The sequence below is a fragment of the Petaurus breviceps genome, unplaced genomic scaffold, assembly GCF_028583685.1.
Source record: "Petaurus breviceps papuanus isolate PSGF00001 unplaced genomic scaffold, PetGlider_PUasm1.0 90760, whole genome shotgun sequence".
In the NCBI taxonomy this organism is placed as follows: domain Eukaryota; kingdom Metazoa; phylum Chordata; class Mammalia; order Diprotodontia; family Petauridae; genus Petaurus; species Petaurus breviceps.
Genome location: NW_027187338.1, coordinates 4,909,600 through 4,924,164, shown reverse-complemented (window position 1 = coordinate 4,924,164; position 14,565 = coordinate 4,909,600).

The window sequence follows — 14,565 nt, the reverse complement described above, 5'->3', positions numbered from 1 at the left end:
CAGCCTCCTCATTTTATAGATGAGGAGCCAGTCCAGCAGGGTCTAGCTTTGCTTTACTCTGGCTAATCTGCCATGCTCCTTCCCCTGCCTTCATCCTTTCTCCACAGTTCAGCCAATGATAAGCTCAAGATCCCTTTTCTTGCCTCCATGAGATGTCTGGATTCTGCTTCAGTCTCCAGGTCATAGACCTCATTGTTTGGGCTGCTTAAGAAGCTTGTTTCCTTTCTAGTCCTGATTACACTTTTCTAAAGTTTCTTCTTCTCTCCTTTTCCCTTTTCCCCTTCTTCCTTTTCTTCATCTTCCTCCTCCTCATTTTCTTTTTTATACTCTTGCTTGTCTATCCTACCTGCTTACTTACATGAATTAAGATTCCTGTCCTGAGGGGGTGGAGCCAAGATGGTCAAGTAGAAGCATGAACTTGGCATGAGCTCCCACTCCAATCACTTCCAATACATGTAAAAAAATGACTCTAAACAAATTTTAGAGTTAGAGAACCCACAAAAGGACAGAGAGAAACAACTCTTCCACTGAAGGCAGCCTGGCAGGCCAGCAGGAAGGGTCTATCACAGCATGCTGGGAGCCAAGTGCAGTCCCATATGAGCCACATGGTTCTGCCCCCAAGATGGCCCCAAGGAGCAGTGGCCAGAGCAGATTTCAGGAGAGTGAATCACCAGCAGCTGTGGCAGTTTCCAGACTTCTCAACCCATAAATGCCAAAAATAAAATAAAAGGTCAGTGGGGAACTCTGTTGGAACTGGGTGGAGAAGAGCATGGTCTGGCCCCTGCACCTGGGGTAAGAAGTGATGGAGGCATGGCAGCTGCAGCTGCTGCCCTGTGGCTGCCTTCAGAGCACCTGGCCTGCAGATTGTAGGGGGACCAAGAGACCATTCACAGGCTAATCACTCTTGCTTTAACCTGATTGGATCTGGATTGTGGTCTTGGATGGTGGTCCTGGGGTGTGTGGCTAGTGTGCCAGAGGTTGTAGGGGCTGCAAAGAGGGTACCCTCTAGTATCTCTGGCAGTGGTGAAAACCCCAGAAATTTGGGACATAGGTCTCTGCAATCTGGAAGCAGAGTTCTAGTGTGGCAAAGAGCTCAAAAGTCAAGTAATTGGCTGGCAATATGAGCAAGCAGAGGAAGCACAAACAGACCATAGAAACCTTTTTTGGGGACAAAAAGGATCAAATCATGGAACAGGAGGAAGACAATGAAGTCAGAACTCCTGCATCAAAAGCTTCCAAGAAAAATATGAACTGATCATAGGCCATGGAGGAGCTCAAGAAGGATTTTGAAAATCAAGTAAGAGAAGTGGAGGAAAAAACTGGGAAATGAGAATGATGCAAGAAAATCATGAAAAGTGAGTCAATGTCTTGCTAAAGGAGATCCAAAAATACACTGAAGAAAATAACATCTTAAAAATAGACTAACCCAAATGGCAACAGAGGCCCAAAAAGCCAATGAGGAGAAGAATGCCTTATAAAGCAGAACTGGCCAGATGGAAAAGGAATTTCAAAAACTCACTGAAGAGAATAATTCCTTCAAAATTAAATTGGAGCAAATGGATGCTAATGACTTTATGAGAAATCAAGATACTATAAAACAGGTCCAAACAAATGAAAAAATAGAAGGCAATGTGAAATATCTCATTGGAAAAACCACTGACCTGGAAAATATATCCAGGAGAGAGAATTTAAAAATTATTGGACTACCTTAAATCCAGGATCAAAAAAAGAGCCTAGACAACATCTTTCAAGAAATTATCAAGCAAAATTACCCTGATATTCTAGAACCAGAGGGCAAAATAGAAATGGAAAGAATTCACTGATCACCTCTTGAAAAAGATCCCCAAAAGAAAACTCCTAGGAATATTATAACCAAATTCCAGAGTTCCCAGGTCAAGGAGAAAATACTGCAAGCAGTTAGGAAGAAACAATTTGAGTACTGTGGAAACACAATCAGGATAACTCAAGACCTAGCAGCTTCTACATTAAGGGATCAAAGGGCTTGGAATATAATATTTGCAAGATCAAAGGAGCTAGGATTAAAACCAAGAATCACCTGCCCAGAAAAACTGAGTATAATGCTACAGGGAAAAATATGGTCATTCAACAAAACAGAGGATTTTTAAGTATTCTTGATGAAAAAACCAGAGCTGAACAGAAAATTTGACTTTCAAATACAAGAAGCAAGAGAAGCATGAGAAAGTACACAGGAAAAAGAAATCATAAGGAACTTGTTAAAGTTGAACTATTTACAATCTTACATGGAAAAATGATCATTGTAACTCATAAGACTTTTCTCAGTATGAGGATAGTTGAAGGGAATATATATTATATATGTATACATTCATATATATGTATGTATAGGAGGGTGTATGTGTGTATAAATATATACATATGAGTGTGTACATATGTATGTACATGTACACATAGACAGAGGGCATAGAATGAGTTGATCTGAAGGGATGATATCTAAAAAAATAAAATTAAGAGGTGAGAGAGGAATATATTGGGAGAAGGATAAAGGAAGAGATAGATTAGGGTAAATTATCTCATATAGAAGAGGTAAGGGAAAACTGTTACAATGGAGGGGAAGAGCAGGAAGGTGAAAGGGAATGGGTCAACCATACTCTCATTGAATTTGGCTTAAGTAGGAAATAACATACACACTCAACTGGGTATCTTACCCTACAGGAAAATAGGGGAGGGAGAAGGGTTTAAGAGGGGGCATGATAGAAGGGAGGGCAGATTGGGGGAGAGGGTAGTTAGAAGCAAACATTTTTGAAAAGGGACAGGGTCAAAGGAGAAAATAGAATAAGTGGGGGGTGGGATAGGATGGATGGAATTATAGTTAGTCTTTCACAATATAACTACTATGGAAATGTTTTGCACAACTACACATGTACAACCTATGTTGAATTGCTTGTCTTCCCAGTGGGGGTGGGTGAGGAAGTAAGAAGGGGAAAAATCTGGAACTCAAAGTTTTAAAAACAAATGTTTAAAAAATTGCTTTCTATATGCAGCTAGGAAATAAGATGTAGAGGCACTGGGGTATAGAAATCCATTTTGCCCTACTAGAAAGTTAGGGGGGGAATGAGGGAGGATATAAGAGAGAACACATTGGGGGATGGGGTTTTCAGTAGGCTTACTATTTTGGGGTGGGGTAGGGGAAAGAAGGAGAGAAAAATTTGTAACTCAAAATCTTGTGGAAATGAATGTTGAAAACTAAAAATATAAAAAGAATACTGATACCATTTTCATATATAAGAAGTAAACAATTTGACCTTAATGAGTGCCTTAATAAAGATTCCTGTCCCCTCAGGTATCTGTCTTGCTCTTGTCTTCTGGGGGAGGTAGAAAAATTACTCTGATCATTCATAATTAGTAGTTATACTATAGGTGTGGGGTACAATTCAGTGGAAATAATTCTTCTTGGGGAGACGTGTTCTAGTCTGGTGCTGCCCCTGACTCCCTGTGTCCTTTTTCCTAACTCAAGATGGGGGGAGATGCTAAAAGGGATGATTTATGGTGGTTCAAGCTTCCTGCTAAGTTTTCTTTATAACTTTGTAGATATGGCTTTAACTTAATCTCTAAAGTGTTTTGACATTGGTAGGGCTGGCCGAAGATGGAAACCAGCCTGGGGAGAGCAAGGCAAAAGATGGATGGAGTTGGGGCTGGAGTGTGTGTGTGTGTGTGTGAAGATAATTTTTCGAATGGCTGAAATGGGCTGGGATAAATGAGACTTATGGGGTTGGGGGAGGGAAGAGAGAAACCCACAGTAAGCCAGGCCACCTGAGCGATTGGTGACCTTTGAAAGATAGTTTGGAAACTTTCCAGAGCTTGGCTCCACACTTTTCCATCTTGGCTTAATTTTCACCTTAGGCAGGAATATGAGAGTTTCAAAACTGCTCAGCAGCCTGAAACCTAACCATATTAAAGATGACAGTCTCCATTTGTATGGCACATTGAGGTTTACAAAGCTGTAGCTAACAATAACCCCGAGAAGCAAGTAGGGCAGAGATTATCAGCCCCAGTAGACAGAGAAGGAGCGAAGGCTCAGAGATGGGAGGAGACTTGCTTAAAGTCACACAGCAAGTAAATCATAGAATCTCAGGGCTGGAAGCAGCCATCTCAACCATCTTGATGAGGAAAATGAAAACTCAGAGAGGAGAAATGAAACTCCAAATCAAATAGCAAGTCAGCAGCAGAACCAGGTCTCCCAGTTCCCAGCCCTGTACACTTTCAGCCAGAAGAGGACAATGAGAAGTATACTGTTTTTCTCCCCCTCTCCCGCCAAGATCTATTTGTCACAGAAGACAATTATAAGAAGGCAATATTAAAAAAAAATCTATTTTCCATTTTCTAGAAGAATATTTTCTTTGCTAAGGGGGGTTGCCTTGGGTCTTACTGCCTCCTTCTTCCAGTCTGCTTTATTTAGGCTCACCCTATTCCAGTTTTTACATTCACATACCAGTTATTACAGAGAATGATTTTTCCCCCTTTGGACATCATCTCTAACACAAAGGAGTGGAATTAACTGAAAGGAAGAACTTTCCAGGGGGAGGTATATGAGCAAGGACTCAGAGGAGTCTTAACAAGGAGAGTGCCCCCATAGATTGGATGTTGGTCTTTATGTTACCTGGATCTGGGAGGAAAGTCAGAATGACCTTGCTAGTTCCCTACCAATGCCCTAATTCTCCCTTGTTTCACAATTCTGTGATATTCTGGGCACAGTTCACTGTCTCCTTACTAGTGGTGGGTAGAAGGGCTTCCAGATAGGGAGCTGTGGTTGGAATCCGAGTCAGCTGTACTGGGTCCAGTTCTGACACTCACTAGTTCTGTGACCTTGGAGAAAAATCATGCAAACTGTCTAAGCTTCAGTTTGAGCTTTCATAAAAGGGGGAAAATAAGACCTGTACCTCTCAGGCTTTGGATGGAAGGCAGTGGGATGTCCTTTCTTCTCAAAGAGGACCATGACGTTAGGAAGGTGATGCCGTGACCTGCAAGTGAGTTGGATTAAGCGAGGCAGGGCTGTGTACTTCCTTCTCTGGTACCATCTGGGTCCAATGGCCAGATATCGATCAGGAGGACTGAACATCGAACCCTTGGGAAGAGTTACAGACTTAAGTGTCAGGAGAGGCTTTCATTTGACTCCTGTCTTTTATGTTCACTAATTGTGACACCTTGGGCAAGTCATCTCTCAGCCCCAGTTTCCTAATCTGTACAATGGGGATAATAATACCTCTCTTGCCTGCTTCATGGGGTTGCTGTAAGGCTCAGACAATACAATGTCTGCAAAGGGCTGTGATGGTGTACCTGCGCTCAGAGTAAGGGAGACTTGGATTCTAAGCCTACCTCAAATGTTGGCTGTGTACCTTTGGGCAAATCATTCCATTCTAGTCTCAGCTCTGGCACTGGCTAACTGCCTTACCTTGGGTAGGTCTTTTCCCCTCTATGGGTCTCAGTTTACTCACCTGTAAAATGGACTAGCTGACCTCTAAGATCCCATCTGGTTCTAATCTTGTGATTCCATGATTAGATGACCTCTGGGTTTCCTTCTAGCTTTGACATCCTACAACATAAAGTGGGTTTGTTGTTGGGGGATGGGGTGGTGGTGGTAAGGGGAAGGACAAGCTCAGGGGGCTGTCATTCAGTTTGCAGAGGTAGCAGCACCTGAAAAAACATTTTGCTGTCCCCCAAATGAAGAGGGTCGGCTTTCTCAGCCCAAGACTCGAGGCTCTCTCTGCATTGGGGAGGACCTGCATCACATTAAATAACATGAAATGGAATAATCCATATTCTTCCCAAGGTTACAGTGAATAAGAGAAGTGCCTCCTTTTGTTTGTAAGGGATATGATTAAATTGCCTCTTCTTGATTAGTGAGTTAAATTGGGTCTTTCTGATTGGGGATTAAAATGATCGTGCCATTCATGATGAGACATGAATCCACTGACTGTCAGAGCTGGAGGGGCCATTAGAACATAGATTTTCAGGTTAGGAAGGCCCTTAGAATGCAGGACACAGAGTGTCAGAGCTGGAAGAAGCCTTAGAAAACAGAATGTCAGAGCTGGGAGGGACCTTAGCACACAGAATGTCAGACCTTTAGAACACAGAATATCAGAGCAGGGGGGCCCTTAGAACACAGAATGTTAGAGCTGCGAGGGAGCTTAGAACACAGAATGTCAGTGCAGGGAGAACCTTTAGAACACAGAATATCAGTGTGGGGGGGGGCCCTTAGAACATAGAATGTCAGAACTGGGAGGGAGCTTAGAACACAGAATGCCAGAGCCAGGAGGGGCCTTAGATATGGGTCATAGCTTTAGAATGTAGAACAAAGTTTATCAGAGTGGGATATGATCAGAGGGACTGTAGAATTTAGAACTCAGAATTCCACTGCTGGAAGGGACTTTGGAGATAATCTAATCCAAACTCTTTATTTGACAGATGAAGAAACCAAGGAGGTTTTTTTTTTCCTTTTGGAGGGCAATTGGGGTTAAGTAACTTACCCAAGTTACACGGCTATTTGTGTGTGTGTGTGTGTGTGTGTGTGTGTGTGTGTGTGTTAAGTGTCTGAGGCCGGAACTGAACTTGGGTCCTCCTGACTCTGAGGCTGGCACTTTACTCACCTAGCCACCCCTAAACCAAGGAGTTTTAAAAGGGACTTTCCCAAGGTCACACAGGTGTCCTAACTCCTTATCCTCGAGGTGTCTCCATTACCAGTTATAAAGGAGCTATTTACACACAGCTTATTATGTATATTTCTATTATTATTTACATTACTGTAATATTATTTTACATAATTATTATAGAATTATACAGTTTGTGAGGATTAAGGTGTTGGCAGGAATCATCTATGGTATCCTATCATCAGGCAGCGCTTTGACCATCACTGAGGCTGACTAGGGACTGCCTTATAGCAAAGGAAGGAGGATCAAATTGGTGGAAAGGGTAAGTCCTGGATTTGAATTATGACACCCATACTAACCTTCTGGGTGACCTTGGGCAAATCTCTTCCATAACCTGTGCCTTGGTTTCCTCAATTTTAAATTAATGTAGTAGGACCCAGACGGTCTCTTCTAGTTCTGAAATTCTGAGTTCTAAGTCCTTCTGTTTCTCCCAAACATATTCTATGTTTGGACCCAACATTCTGGAAAGTTCTTAATTTGGTCTTTTTGAAAAGACTGTCTTCTTTTTAGTCCTGCCTTCTTTCTGTCTTCAGTCCACACTCCATCTTTAACTCTCAAAGCTTCAATGACTCCAGAGGAATAAAGGCTGCCAGATCCCCATTGAGAGACACATGCAACCTACTTCTGCTTGGTAACCCTCCTTCCCTTAGCCCCTGCAGTGTGCCTCCAGGGAATTACGTGTTCTTTTAAATGTGCCCACACGGTGTGGTTTCCCATGGCTATGCCCTTCCTGCTGGTGGTGATCTCTAAAGGTTGTCGGTCTTGGCTCTAACCCTCTGTGATCGAAAGTAATCACTGCTCTGAGCAACGCTGTCACGTTTTATTAAAATTCTTTATTGCCCGAAGCCTGCTTTCTCTTAGGTCCAATTTTCCTTTAATGTCCCTTCCTATCTTTGCTTGCCCATGCTGTGGCTTAGTTCTTTAAGCTGAAGAAAGGAGGAGAAAGAGGGAGACCATGAAATATATTTATTGCCGTGTTAGAAACATTGGGTTGAAGAATTGATCCCTACGGCTAAGTAATTTCCCTCTTTCGTGCAAAATATAAATAAGTCTGAGTGGCTTACACTGAGTGATGGGCCCCAACCACACACTGAATTTCACAATGGGAAGTTCCCTTAAGAGAGATCCTGGCTTCCTCTTTCTGATCCTATGGAATGAGGTGTTATAAATAGTGGGTGCTTTCCCTTTTAGAAGGGGTTGACTCTCCCATGGGCTATTTCATTAAGTGCAGGAGACTTGGGAAGGTCTTGAAAAATTTTCCCCAGCTCAGCTCCCTCTGTGGCAGGTGCTGCCCTGAACTGCTGACTTCAGAAACATAAATAGACACACTTAATTATTGTTATTATTCTGTTCTCTGGGGGTAGGGGGGGCTGGAGTCTTGGGGGATGTGATTTATAACATGGTTCACTGCTTTTTCTTAATAGTCTCTTCTTCTATTGGGCTGAGAGAGTCCAGACTTTTCCAAATGAGTCACACGGGGATCTTCGATCAGAATACCTTTTATTCTAACAGGTTTCCCTGAAAGACAGGGCTTGGGATATTGGGCCAGCTTCTGTTCTCTCCCAGCTAATAACTAGCAAAGCCCTAACCTCTGGTGGCCCAGATCTCTCTCCTCACCAATAGAAAAGGACCCAGAGTCAGGAAATGGACAGAAATAGACTTATCTAATCAAGTCTTTTAAAAGTGGACATACCTTAATTTCCATATACAAGCATATACATACAGATAAATATGTGTATATATATAACTTGGATGTAACATGTACATTATATGTGCATATCTCTATTTATAATTTTCTCCCCACCTGACATAGTACCCAAGTGATAGTACGTATAATGTTCTGCATCCATATCCCGCCACCTTTGTAAAGAGGAGAGAGATACATTTTTTAAATCTCCCTTTTGGGACCAAAGTTTGTCTTTAATATTATACATTCAGCATGTTTTTTTGGTTGTTGCTTTTTCTGTTGATTTGGATGACTGTAGTAATGATCCTGATTCTGCATTTGTTCATAGGTTTTCCCCATGATTTTCTATATTCACGATCATTGTTTTTTATGGTAAAGGGATATTCCTTTCCATTCATGTCCTGCAATGTGTTTAGTTCTTCCCTAACTAAATGACATTGACTTTGCTTTTGCTTCTTGGTTACTTCAAAAGGGGGTGCTATGAGTATTTTGTGTACATAGGACCTTTCTTTTTGTCTTTGATTTCTGTGGAGTGGATGCCTAACAGTGAGATCACAGGGTCAGAATGTATGGACATTTTAGTCTCTCTCAGCAGAATTCCAAATTGCCTTCTAGAATTATTGGACCAATTCTCAGTTCCACCAACAGTGCATTGGTGTAGCTGTCTTTCTATAGCTCCTCAGTTAACTCTTGACTTACAGAATTATTGAATTTAGCACTAGATAGGGTCTAGTCCAATTCCATAATTTACATTTCTTTTTTTTTTTTTTAAATATTATGAGCTTGAGAAATACCATCACTCCCACCACTTGCTGCCTTTCTTCAGCAGCGTATTTTGCTGAATGAAGCTGGAGAAGATCGTCCAACCATGCTGGCTGGGTCCACTGCAAATTTATGCTATGTAACATCAACTGGACCCTCTCTGCTGCTAGGTAATCCTTTAACACCTTCTTAATCAATTCACTATCCCACTCCACTCAGCAGCTCTTAAAAACCTTTTCATCCCATTTCAAATCTCCCAAAGTTCCCCATCTCCACCCTCTCAGCTGAGAACCTTGCCTCATATTTTATTGAAAAAAATGAGGCCATTTGCTGAGACCTCCCACTTGTCCCCTCTTCCTCATTTCATATCAATGAGTTTCTTTCTGCTATAATCTCCTCTTTCACCCCTGTTTCACATGAAAAGGTGACTCTTCTTGCCAAGGCAAACCCCTCTATATGTACAATTGATATTATTCCATTCCATCTTTTCCAGAAAGTCTAAAAGCATTTATTAAATGCTTACTATGTGCCAGGCACCTGCTAAATGCTGGGAATAGGAATACAAGTGAGAAAAAAAGATACAGTCCTGCCCACAAGGAACTGACATTCTAATCCAAGAAGGAAACACATAAGAGGAAGTTGAAAAATGACAGAGGGAAGGAAGGAAGACAGAGGTATTTGACACAGGGCATGGTAAAAGAAGTCAGTCATGCAGCCTGGAGAGGAATGAGAAGAGTGCCCTTCTTATCATTCCCATTCTCAAATTATCTTAAATTTCTCCCTGTATTTTGACTGCTTCTCTACTGCTTACAAACATGTGCATGTCTCCCCCATCCTCAAAAAACCTCCACTTGATCCATCCACTCCTGTTAGCTATAATACCGTATCTCTTCTTTCTTTTGTGGCTAAACTCATTGAGAAGGCTGTCTACAATTGAAGCTGCTACTTCCTTTCCTTTTCATTCTCTTCTTGACTCTGTAGTCTGGCTTCTGACCTCATCATTCAAATGACATTGCTCACTCCAGAAAGACCAATGATGCAGTAGTTGCCAAATCTGGTGAACTTTTCTCAGTCTCCATCCTTGACCTATCTGCAGGTTTTGACACTGTTGATCACCCTCTTCTTGATACTCTTTTCTCTTTAGGTTTTCATGGTACGCATCTAACCTTGTTCTCCTCCTTCCTATGTGACCACTTCTTCTCAGTCTCCTTTGCTGTATCTTCATGTAGGTCAAGACCCATGGCTATCCCCCAAGTCTCTATCCTGGGTGCTCTTCTTTTTTCCCTTCATATTATTTCACTTGGAGATTTCCTCAGCTTCCATGGATTCAATTATCTTCTCTATGCAGATGATTCTCACATCAACTTATCCAGCTCTAACCTCCATCATTATCTCTAGTGTTGAATCTCCAACTGCCTATTAGACATTTTGAATAGGATATCCTATAGATATCTTAAATTCAACATGACAAAATGGAAATCATTATCTTCCCCCCAAATTCTCCCCTCTTCTTAATTTATCTATTACTGTCTAGGGTACCGCCACCCTTCCAGTCATCCAAACTGGCAATGGAGGTGTTATTGTCAACTCCTCACTCTCTGTCATCCTTAATATCCAATCTAGTGCCAAGTCTTGCCTATTTTAACATTTGTCAGATCTCTTAATATGCCCCCTTTTCCCCTTTGACATGGCTACCATCTTGGTACAGGTCCTTATCACCTTGCACCTGAACTATTGCAATAGCCTGATGGTTGGTCTACTTGCTGCAAGTTTCTCCCTACTCCAGTATGCCTTCCACTCACTTGTCAGATTAATTCTCCTAAAGTTTAGTCTAACCATGACCTGTGCCCCTAGCCCCACTACACATGCTTAATAAACTCCAGTGGCTGTCTATCATCCCCAACATCAAATATAAAATCCTCTTTTTGGCATTCAGAACACTTCATAACCTGACCCCTCCTGCTTCCCCAGTCTTCTTGTATCTTACTTACCCCTGTGTACTCTTGTATCCAGTGACATGGGTCTCTTTAAAAAAAGTTCATCTCTAGACTCTTGGAATTTTCACTGGCTGCCCCACATGTCTGGAATTCTCTTCCTCCTCAATTTGTCTATTTCCCATGTTGCAGATTTCTGCAAGAAATTGTTTCTGATCTCCCTTAATCCTTCTATTTCCCCTCACTTTTCTCCAATTTCTCCTGTCTATGCTTTATTTTTAGATAGTTTTTGCATGTTGTCTTCCCCATTAGACTGTGAGCTCCATGAGAACAGGGACTATCTTTTGCCATCCTTTGTATCCCCAGTTCTTTCCTCAGTGTCTGGCATATAACAGGCACTTAATAAATGCTTGTTGACTAACTTTTTGACTCTGAAATTCTGATTTTGGCAAGGAAAACCTACTGTCTTCCCCTGTGGGATCAGCAGAATTTGTAGGAACCTGGGTCTACGAATGAGAGTCATAGATACTCAGAGCTAAGAGGGATCTCAGAAGGCAACTAGTCCAACCTCCATATTAGGGCTGGAATCTCTTTTATGATCTCCATGATAGGGCTAGTTCAACCTCTGCTTCCACACACTTCCACAGGGGAGTGGATCCAATTGTCTTTGGGAAATTATGTAGTGCAACAATGCCCCCAAACTTCTCTTTGAAACAAAGGTCTATCTTTTTAGCCTGAAGGTTAATTTTTTGATGTGTGAGTTATGGAATTTGATAGTTTCTAAATAATTGGAATTCTGGTACCTTGTGACACACCACCTCTGCTCTCTCCCCTTTGCTTGCATACTCTTACTTGCTTCTTATCAGTCAGTCAAAGCTCATCATACATCCAGAGGGGTTCCAAAGCAAGGGATGTGTTGCACTTATATTTCTTATTGGACACTGAAATGTTAGTCTAAATATAGCGATTCTACTGTCATCAATAATGGTTAAAATAATTTATTTCAGAAATTCTGACGAATCTGTTTTGTTTTTTGTCTGTTGACCTCCCAGTTTAAGTTATAAATGTCCTTAGATTCATCTAAAAGTTAAAAATATAATAGCAATAAAAATGACTTAAGTTTGTATGATGTTTTGAGGTTTGCAAAGCACTTTGCGTAAATTATTTAAGTGATTTTTACAATAGCTCTGGGAGATAGCTGCTGTTATTATCTTCTGTTTTGAGGCTGGGAGAGGTTAAATTATTTTCTCAGTTGCATAGCTAGTAAATGTCTGAGTTAGGGTTCAAACTCAGGTGTTCCTGACCCTAGATAGAGGACTGGATAGTCCTCTATCCACTACTCCAAGTTGTTTCATGATTGGTCTCAGGCTAAGTTTTCTGGAGACTCATTTTCCTCTCTATAACTCTCCTGTTTTGCACTGCAATGCTGTTTATAATCTTCCACCATTTTCCTCTAGAACATATTACAAATGCATCTACATTCTAGACCAGTGTTCCTATGGATGCCGTGCAGTTGGACAAGCTTTATGTTCTTTTGACCTCTTTGTTATGGTGATTTCTTTTTGTTGGTTAAAATTCTGTAGAAAGTGAGTAAAAGACGAAACAGGAGAACCAGAGGAATGGATGAAAATGACAAGGAGATGGATTTTATCTCAGTAAAAGGAATAACTTCCTAGTAATCATTGCTGCCTGAAAATGGAATAGGCTATTTTGGTAGGTTGTGAGTTTCTTCTCATCACTGTTTGGAACATTATAGAGGTGATTCCTATGTTAGGGTTATCTGAGGATTCTTCTAGCTCTTAGAAATTCACTGCAATTATAGTCACCATCTCCTGGAGATCAAGAGCCAATTTTCTTCCAAGTATTTTTCCACCCCCCTGGTTCAGTATAGGAATTAGGTAGATACTCAATAAACAGTCATTGATTGAGCTGGGGTGAGGATTATGGTGGTTGCTGGCTGGGTTAGGAGGAAGGGTAGGGAGGTAAGCTCAGTCAGGCTTCGTTGACCTACCACAGTGACATAGGCAATCTTTCCAGGACATTTCAGACCAATTTTGGTTCACGTATCCTGGATGCTCTTTAACTTCAGCTTACTGCAAGTATTTGCCTTCAGTTCCCCCCAAGAATTGCTTTCAGTTGACTCCAATCAGTCAATCAACAGGCACATATTAAACACCTACTGTGTGTCAGGCACTGTGCCAAGTGCTGGGCATACAAAGATAAAAGTGAACAGTCTATTCCTTCAAGGACCTAGCATTCAAATGGAGAAGATATGTACATACATAGGCATTTACTGAACGTATGTATACATGTCCACACACGTATGAAAGAATACAAGATAGATTGGGGAGGGAGGGCATAAAGAGTTGGGGGAATCAGGAAGGGCTTCATGTAGAAAGCTCTTAATAATGTTTTGAAGAAATTCAGGGATTCTAGGAGTCTGAGATGAGGAAACACAGGGGGCAGACAGATCCAGGGCATGGAGATGGGGGTAGAACCTTGGATGTGAGGAACAGTAAGAAGGCTGCTTTTGGCCAATGGGTTAAGTACAAATGGAAACACATTGAGAAGAAATCTTCCCTTTTTAACTCACTCTCAGGATCTCCCTCCTCAACTCATATAGAGATAGAGAGCTGGAAGGGACCCTAGTTCAACCCTCTCATTTTGCAGATGACAAAACTGAGACCCATTGACATGGAGTGACTTGTTCAAGGTCACCCAGATGCCAACCAGCAGGGCTGGGATTTGAACCCAGGCTCTCTGACTCTGAAACCGGTACTTTTCCCACTGTATTACTCCAAGGATCCCCCTTTCAGCTCACCCTGAGAACAGACAGGTTTTTTTTTTTTTATTTTTTAGTGGAGAGAGAGAGAGCCCCTCCCCCAGTTCTAGTGGGCATTTAGACTCAGTGTCTCACTTTGATGATATCGTCATTGTTCTGTGAACATGAGGACCAATTGATTCCTACAGTACTTTCCTCAGTATGGAGCAGGGTTTTGATATTAATTGACTTTAAAGACCAGGCTTGAAATTGGAATTTTCTGGTCCCCTTGGCCCCTGCCCAGCTACCTCTAATGCTCATTAAAGATCCCAGGGAAGTGGATTTACTCTACAGACAGCTGAGGGTGCAGTTCTCAGTGACAGAGGAGGCAGTTGCTGGGCTTCTAGACTCTCTGGGGGCTCACCTTGTGCCCTGCCTGGATCTGTAAAACTAGCAGGGACATTCTAGTCCAGCCCCCAACCCCTCATTTTACAGAGGGGGAAACTGAGGCCTAGAGATCAAAAGGGACTTGCTCAACATCACAACTCAACACTCAGATTCACTGAGAGCATCCTAGTCAATCAGCAAACTATGTGAAGCTCCCTCTCCACCCCAGGCATTGTGCTGAGGACTGGGGATATAAACAGAGAGCTTATATTCTCTCAGAGTACATGGGACACAACATGCACTACTTCCTTCCTTCCTTCCTTCCTTCCTTCCTTCCTTCCTTCCTTCCTT